Consider the following 7,248-nt stretch of genomic DNA (forward strand, 5'->3'; position numbering starts at 1 on the left):
AAATCTTTCGTCGTCAACAGGATAACTTGGAACGATTTCATCACCGAGTCCAAGAAGATCATCAACAACATACTATTTTTAACCAGCACCGAATGATCGAGGAAAACCCTCCCTCCCCTTCCAATCCTCCGGGTTTTTTAGTGGCCAATAACATCAACATCCAAAAACACGACAAAGCTCAGGTAACTATTCAAACGAATGGCTCTTGGCAGAAACAGACAAAGTTAGGATGTGCAGCTTGGGTGATTAAACAACCAACAAGTACGCATGGAAAGGGCCAAGGGTCAATTTCACAGGGAGACTCAGCCCTCTTAATGGAAGCTGGAGCTTGTCTAATGGCGGTTGAGTGGGCTACACAGTAACAATTGCAATGTATCATTCTACACACAGACTCAACAAACCTGGTCCGGTTCTTGAACTACAAAGAGGTTCCAGATTTCCACGTCAAATGCACGATCAATGATATTAAAAAACTAGCTACAGACCTTGAATGGTGCCAAGTTATCAAAGTTTCCCGCGATGGAGTCAAACAAGTTCACGACTTGGCTCGACTATGCAGCAGCAATAAGGTCTCGTTTACAAATTTGTAATTTAGTACGTTTTTTGCGATGTCAAAAAAACAAAAAAAAAAAACCTCCAAACCCCCACTCCTTCCCATGGCTTCTCTCTGTCACTCAAAAATCCAAAAACCCCTGTTCTCTCTATTTCTCTCGCACGTCCTCTCACCTCGCCTAAATTCTCTAGCCATCATGGCCGAGTTTGTCGCGATCGGTGGTTTACTACTGTCGCCGCAGGCTAGCAGCGCTACTCTTTGCTATCTGTTTCACTCTCCTCTGTTTTCTGCTGCGTGTTGTTGTTATTGTGTCTGTGTTGCTCCCGACACTGTCGTGCGGTGCTACTGTCGTAACTGTTATGCAGTGTTACCGCTCTGTCGTGACCCATCTTGAGGTGCCACACTTCACCTCTTCATCTCCTTTCTTTCTGTCAAGTTATGTCTCTTAATTAATTGAATAGTTTTAAGTTGAATTGAATCTGAATGATTGGATTTCATTAGCTAATCCTATTTTTGTTGTGTGTGCAATTGGCTTGAATGATATAGCTCATAATATTATCATTGATATATACATGTTGAGTTATAAACTTTGATTATGGATCATACTGATGAGAGAATCAAAATATGACTAATGCATGTCCAAATTGTTATTTGATTTAGGTTTACATTATCTGATTTAAATGATTGGGAAGTTACAAGATGGTATTAGAGCAACCCTGCGATCTTGTGTTGTGTAGCCACCTAGCGGTGGTAAAAGATCATTGGAATTAACCGGAATTCGTTTTGGGCAATTAGAGGTAAGATATGAGTTGAGAGAGTTTTTTTTATTATTCATTTGGGATATAATCATTTGGATTATAAAAGTATTTTGGAAAATTAGAGTTATGAGTTGAGTATTGTGTGAAATATCGTTTAAAGGAGGAGATTATTGGAGTTTTGTTTCTAATTTGGGTTATTAGCAGCTAAGAATTGAGCAATGGATTATGGAGATCAAGTTTGGTCTTAATGAATTAGAATTTCTTTTGTTAGACCTTGGGGATTGTTTTGTTTTGCCATTGATATTGATTTTGATCTACTTGTCTGATTATTTTTCAAATGTCAAACTCTTATATCTTTATGGTATAACCCCATTTCATAGATGTTCATTTCAAAGTTCATGGACGAACTCTTTTTTTTTAAGGGTGGTGTAATGTAATGCTTGGTATGTTTCCATGATTGCTATAACTCAAATCATGATTGTATTTCATGTTGTACAGGGTAATTGTACATAACTTCTATTTATTAGATTAAAGTGTGATGTTCATAAAAATTTTATAGTTTGAATAGTCTATAAGGATTTCATCAAATGAGTTTTACTTTAAATGAGGTAATTGGAATCTAATGTCAGCAAGTTTGCCCCTTTTGCTCCTCAATTTCGCAAATCGAGTTGAAGTATAGTTTCAAAAGATGATGACATAATGGAGGCTGGACATCTAATATCTTGGCATCTTGAGATTTTTTTTTTGTTTATTTAAATGGATTGGGGATATAAGTGTGACACTTTCTCTTGATTACATGTTTAATTGAGTGTGATTTATAAAATTGTTTTACTTATTAGTGTTTCAAATGTTTGATTCCGAGTTTCGGGGACGAAACTTCTTATACGGGTGGTAGAGTATAACATTCCAGATTTTTAAAAGCGTTTACTAAATGCTTATCATATTTATTAAGTTAATTATGTTTCGAATATTCTTACTTTATTTAAGTTGGACTACGAATTTTTATTTGTCGCGTATGTAATATACTTGTTATATTAATTTTATGAAGTTGGTATTATTAAATGTATTTTGAGTTTTATGGATCAAAAACTTGTTCAGTATTATTTGCCAAAAAACGTAACTAATATTTTGTTCTCATGTAGTCAGTTTTCTTGCCACTGATAAAAACCCCAAACCCCCACTCCTTCTCGTGGCTTCTCTCTGTCACTCAAAAACCAAAAAAAAAAAAACCCTTGTTCTCTCTCTATCTCTCGCACGTCCTCTCACCTCATCTGAATTCTCTAGCCACCATGGCCGAGTTTGCTGCGGTCGGCGGTGCACTGCTGCCGCCGCAGGCTAGCGACGCTGGCCTCCGGTGTCTGTTTCTCTCTCCTCTGTTTTCTACTGCGTGTTGCTGCTGTTGTGTTAGTGTTGCTGCCGACACTATCGTGTAATGTTGTCGCTCTATCGTGACCCATCTTGAGGTGCCAAACTTCACCTCTTCATCTCCTTTCTTTCTCTCAAGTTATGTTGCTCAATTAATTGAACAGATTTAAGCTGAATTGAATCTGAATGATTGGATTTCATTAGCTAATCGATTTTTGTTGTGCATGCAATTGGCTTGAATGATATAGCTCATAATATTATCATTGATATATGCATGTTGAGTTATAAACTTTTATTATGAATCATACTGATGGGAGAATCAAAATATGACTAATGCATGTCCGAATTGTTATGCTTAAAGACTATGATTATACTACAATTGATATTGGATATATATATATATATATATATATATATATATATATATATATATATATATATATATATATATATATATATAAGAATTACAGTGAAAGGTAAATGAGTTTGGATGATCATATTATAATTCTTAATTTTCAGATTAGTAGTAAGTAAAGAATCAAATGAAGTAGTTTCATAACTGTAGTATTACTTAGCTACTAATTTAAAAGATTGAAATCTCTAATTATATTACAGTTTGAGAATAAAGTATATTACTTACAGTTTGTGAAAATATGCCTTGAATCGTTATATTACAAGCTATCTAGGATTTGGCGATTCGCGTTCTTCAGCACGACTCGCGGCAAAATCATCGAGAGCTGACCGCGACTCGCTGCCAGTTCCGCGGCTCACGGCCAGTTCCGCGACGGGTGTAGTTCGACGCATATTTTCATTAATTGTTATTAGACGGGTTAAATTCCTATTTACCCTAATGTCGTTTATTCGACTAAGATAGCCTATATAACATCTGTAACTCTGTATTCCTCACATCATTATCAATAAAATATTCTCTCTCTGCCGTGGACGTAGCCAAATTGGTGAACAACGTAATTCTGTTGTCTGTTTTTATTGCTTTTGAATTCGTTATTTGTTTCTCTCTCACATCCGTTATAATATATATATATATATATATATATATATATATATATATATATATATATATATATATATATATATATATATATATATATATATATAGTATATATATATAAGAATTAGAGTGAATGGTAGATGAGTTTGGATTGATCATATTATAATTCGTAATTTTCAGATTAGTAGTAAGTAAAGAATCAAATGAAGCAGTTTCAAAACTGTATTATTACTTAGCTACTAATTTAAAAGATTGAAATCTCTAATTATATTACAGTTTGAGAATAAAGTATATTACTTACATTATTAATAGGAAAAGTGGAATCTAATAATCCCACCTTTGCCACTTTTTCTGAAAGCAATCCAACCTTTTCGAAATCTGGGAACAATCCCATCTTGTACCCCCATCTTCTTAAAACATATACCTTTTCCAGGTAACCTGAATAAAAGGTTAACCCTTTTCTTTTCCCTCCTTTTTCTCACTTAACTCTGTCTTCCTCAAGGAGTTAACTCCATTAAAATTTCGAAAGAGAAATTGAGGGAAATACGTACTGAAATTCATTGAAGGTGGAATTTTTTTCAAAATAATTGTGGAATTTCAGTGTGTTTGAGGTAAGTTTGTGAACCCTAATTTATCTGTGTTGAATTATTGAACCCTAATTTGCGAAAAAAAACCCCTTTTTGATTATCAAATTATTATGGAAAGTGTTAGTCTTAAACTATGTCATGGTGGTTCATTTAAGAAAAGGAAAAATGATGTTTGGGTGTATATGGGTGGTATGTGTAGGACATTTGCAGTTGACCCAGATGAATTATGTTGATTTTATCTAAAAGAATTAGTTGCTAAATGTGGTGCATATACTGATTTGTACAAGATTTATTATTTGATGTCTGGTCTTGATTTTGTGTCTGGATTGAGGAGTGTGTATGATGACAATGAAGTGAGAACAATGGGTGAGCTTGTTTTGAAAATCAGATGCATTGATTTGTATGTTGTTCATGATGGGTATGAACTTGGCTTTTTTATCCCAGTCCAACACTTACAAACTGGATCCATAACCCAACCCATGACTAGTCCAGTTGGAAAATAAACTGAGCCGAAAAGACCAAAAAACTGACTCCAAGAAGGTTAGTAGTGTCAACCCAAGAATCTTGTTTGATATCAAACAAGCTAGATGCTTAAGCTGGTCCCTAATAATACTGTCCCTGAACAAGACCCGACCCCCCCCCCCCCAAAAAGCATAAAAAACAAACCACATCAACATCTAAATCTTGCAATCAACCTTGTAACCCTGCCCTTTCCAACCCAATTATCTCATAAACCCCTACTGAAGCTAAACAACACCAAAAACATCCCAGATCACATTTGAGGATAACTTAGTGAGATCTAGTGTTCCTAAGGATTATGACTAGGAAGATAACAAACCTGACAATCCAATTTCCTTAAGTAAGATGTATGATGCATACCACAATGGTGATGAGGGGGGTGAGGACAGTGAGGGTGGGGAACAAAAAGACCCAGATTTTCAGTTGGATGAAACTGAAGAGTACAATGAAAATGTGTATGAAGACCAAGAACTACGAGATCATCCCTTTCATTCATTCTGGGGTGAGGATCGTACCATTCGAACCTTTTTTTTCATGCTTTCCCAAAGGTCTGGAGAAAGCTGCAATCAATAGGATTTCCCTAATCCTCCCTTCCCGAAAGGAAGAACAAACATTTGTTTTATTATACCACGATAGGATCCATTTAATAAAGGATCATGTGTTTTTTGCAAATATTCCTTTTTAGTTTTATCATTGCATAATCTAGTATTTTTTATCAAGTACATGTATATGAAAAAGTCCTTTGTCTAGAAATGTAATTCTATTAGCAAATTCATTGCTTAAGCTGTTTTTTTTTTTTTTTTGTTCATTCGTATAAATCCAATAATTGTATAGTTCATGGTGATTATGTAGATGAGGATGGGGAATCTGATGAAGAAGAAGATTTGAAATATTTGAGAGAGCCTCTGGTTCAAGAAGGGCTTGATACAAGTGATGATGAACAGAGGGTAGCTAGGGATAGAGTAAAAGGTTTTAATTGTGGTATTATAGAACTTGCACATAAACTGCAAGTAGAGGCAGCTCAGGGAAAACTTGCTGCAAAACGGAGGGAAGAAGGGTCAACTTTAGATGTTAGGAAGGTGGGAAACAATGTTTCTGAGTATGATGACTCTGAGGTAGAAATACATATACCTCCACCCAGTGGCGGATTTAGCTACCACCACCATGGTGCACGTGCACCAGCAATAAAAAAAAAGAAAAAAAATTACTTTTCTCACGCACGAAAATGTCACGGTTATTTTTCCACATCTCAACTCTTCTCAAACCTCAGTTCTCCCTTTCCCTCTCATAAAATCTCAGTCCTTTCTTCCTCCCGTCATCAGGATTCCGGCCTCACCGGCGGCGTCGACGCGCGAACTTAAAGAGAAATCGGTCAAAGTGACTCGGAGTCTCGGGGCTGTAAGCTGTAAGCATTTGCGTGGTTGCTTCTGCAGTTCTGCTTCGTATCCAGTGGCGAAGTGACCCGCCGACCTGCAGAATCAGTCGGAATTAGTGTACGACAGTGGTTGATTTCTTGTTCTGGATGAGTGTCGAAGTCTCAGAGGTACATTGTACATCTTAATATTTTCAACTTGCTTGATTTCTTGTTTTACTTTATAGATTAGGATTTATGAATTTATGAGAATTGGAAAATAAATTGCAATTTCACTTGTTATGGGTGTTTATATATATCAAATTATATAATTTAGAATTCTATAAATGTGGATTTTATTGTTGTATTTTGATTTGAGTGTTATTAGTGTTTGAAAAGAGAAATGACATTATATTTGAATTGAGTGTTATCATTGTTAATGTTGATTTTGTTGATTATAGTTTATGGTCTATGGTAAATTGGCAAAAGTTTCATTTGGTGAGATACATCTTTATTTAGTTCAATTGTTATTTGATTTTCATATTTGATATGAAGAGAAAACGTACTCGAAACAAAATGCAAAATATTGCTAGTTTCTTCACTAAGAAAAATCAAACTCCAAATTCTCCTCCACATTCAACACAAAATGAACAAATTTTGTCTCCTCAACTAGCAAGCGAACAACATTCCTCTCGATCCATCATACAATTCAATTCAAAATGCTCCTCAAAATTCTTATGAAAATTCCCCTCATAATTGGATATTTGGTTTTTCTAGTACTATTTGGATGTATTTTGTATAATTATTGATTATATATTTATTTTCTTTTCGATTGAAATTTAGTTTGGAATATTTTTTATCAAAAAATATTTTTGTTTAGTGAACGGCACTAGTAGAATAAATGCTATTTTCTGCGGTCAAAAAGTGGCCTTTTGCTGCGGTTTTGGGCGCGCAGCAATTAAGAGGGCAGCAATAGGTAATAATTATATTGCTGCGGTTTAAAACCGCAGCAATATTTGAACATATTGCTGCGGTTTTGAGCAAAAATCGCAGCAATATATTTAAAAAAAAAATAACGTGCAACATATTGCTGTGGTTTTTGCTCA

At 35.0% G+C, this 7,248-nt stretch overlaps 1 long non-coding RNA gene across 1 annotated transcript; it reads left to right on the top strand.

Moving 5' to 3' along the window:
- The first annotated feature begins 479 nt into the window (after positions 1-479).
- LOC130592007 (uncharacterized) lies at positions 480-6,509 on the top strand. The gene is made up of 2 exons (XR_008970027.1): positions 480-2,774; positions 5,644-6,509. It is a non-coding gene; the product is annotated as an uncharacterized LOC130592007 (long non-coding RNA).
- Positions 6,510-7,248: the final 739 nt, after the last annotated feature.

This window comes from Beta vulgaris, chromosome 6, assembly GCF_026745355.1.
Source record: "Beta vulgaris subsp. vulgaris cultivar EL10 chromosome 6, EL10.2, whole genome shotgun sequence".
NCBI classification, from domain to species: Eukaryota; Viridiplantae; Streptophyta; class Magnoliopsida; order Caryophyllales; family Amaranthaceae; genus Beta; species Beta vulgaris.